Source organism: Myotis brandtii, unplaced genomic scaffold (assembly GCF_000412655.1).
Source record: "Myotis brandtii unplaced genomic scaffold, ASM41265v1 scaffold190, whole genome shotgun sequence".
Lineage (NCBI taxonomy): Eukaryota > Metazoa > Chordata > Mammalia > Chiroptera > Vespertilionidae > Myotis > Myotis brandtii.
The window spans coordinates 5,452,134-5,454,046 of NW_005357076.1; the positions used below are offsets into that span (position 1 = coordinate 5,452,134).

The following is a 1,913-nucleotide window of genomic DNA, read 5'->3' on the forward strand; positions in this document are numbered from 1 at the left end:
CAGGTCTAATATATGAGGCTGGTAAAATTATGGATTTATTTTCTTTTCATTTTTCAAACTTTAGATAACATTAAAAGAAAAGGCCTCTGTAAGAAAGAGCTGACCAGCAGCCTGCCTTGGAGCCTAGAGGCAACCCAGGGTTTTGACCTTTGGGACTTTGAACCCCTAGAATAGCCAGAGCAATTAGGCAAGAAAAAGAAATAAAAGGCATCCAAATTGGAAATAAAGATGTAAAACTACCACTGTTTGCAAATGACATGATATTATATATAGAAAACCCTAAAGAACACCAATAAACAGAACTAATAAATTCAGCAAAGTTTCAGGATATAAAATCAATGTACACAAATCTGTTGCATTTCTCTACACTAATAAACTATCATAAAGAGAAATTAGAAAATAATGTAATTTAGAGTTGCATCAAAAATAATAAAATAGCTAGGATTAAATTTCACCAAGGAGGTGAAAGACCTGTACACTAAAAACTGTAAGACATTGATGAAAGTAATTGAAGAAGACACAAATAAATGGAAAGATATTTTTTGCTCTTGGTTTGGAAGAATTAATATCATTAAAATGTCTATTCTACCCGAATATAGCAGATTCAATGCAATCTTTATCAAAAGTTCAATGGCATTTTTCACTAAGATAGAACAAATAGTCCTAAAATTTATATAGAACCATAAAAGACCTTGAAAGACAAAGCAATCCTGAGAAAGAAAAAAGAATCCAGAGGCATCATGCTTTCTGATTTCATACTATATTACAAAGCTCTAGTACTCAAACAGTGTGCTATTGATAAAAAACAGACACAGATCAATGGAACAGAATAGAGAGCGCAGAAATCAACCCATCCATATATGGTCAATTAATTTATGACAAAGGAACCAAGAATACACAAAGGGGGAAAGAACAGTCTCTTTAATAAATTGTGTTGGGGAAACTGGATAGCCATATGCAAAAGAATGAAATTGGAACACTATCTTACACCATACACAAAAAATAACTTACAAATGGATTAAAGCCCTGGTAGGTGTTGCTCAGTGATTGGAGTGACATCCACACACTGAAGGGTCGTGGGTTCCATTCCAGGTCAAGGGCGCATACCTGGGTTGCAAGTTTCATTCCAGCCTCCAGGTCAGGGGTGTTTGGGAGACAACTGATTGATATGTCTCTCTCACATGTCTGTCTGTCTGTCTGTCTGTCTCTCTCTCTCTTTCTCTTCCCTTTTTCCCCTTCCTCCCTCCCCTCCCTTCCAGTCTCTCTAAAAATCAATGGAGCCCTGGCTGGTTTGGCTTGTCCCCCTACTCCCTTCCCTCCCTTCCAGTCTCTCTAAAAATCAGTGGAAAAAATATCCTCAAGTGAGGATTAACCTCAAAAAATGGATTAAAGAATTGAACATAGACCTAAACAATAAAACTCCTAAAAGAAAAACATATGGAGTAAGCTATTTGACATATTTCTTGGTAAGATCAATAAAATGTTAAAAAAAATAAAATAAAATAAAAATAAAAATAAATGGAAAAAATATCCTCAAGTGAGGATTAACCCCAAAAAATGGATTAAAAACTTGAACATAGACCTAAACAATAAAACTCCTAAAAGAAAAACATATGGAGTAAGCTATTTGACATATTTCTTGGTAAGAATTTTTTTAATCTGACTCTAAAAGCAAAGGTAATAGCAGCAAATATAAGTGTTTGAATTAGTTTTATCATTAACTAGAGCAGGGGTCCTCAAACTTTTTAAACAGGGGGCCAGTTCACTGTCCCTCAGACAGTTGGAGGGCTGGACTATAGTTTTAAAAAAAACTATGAACAAATTCCTATGCACACTGCACATATCTTATTTTGAAGTAAAAAAACAAAACGGGAACAAATACAATATTTGTATTTGCATGTGGCCCACGGGCC

At 34.8% G+C, this 1,913-nt stretch overlaps 1 protein-coding gene across 1 annotated transcript in view; it reads left to right on the plus strand.

Annotated features, from left to right (window-relative positions):
• MICU1 (mitochondrial calcium uptake 1) overlaps positions 1-1,913 on the plus strand; it is a 175,389-nt gene that overhangs the window by 19,052 nt on the left and 154,424 nt on the right. The gene's annotated exons all lie outside the window — the stretch shown is intronic.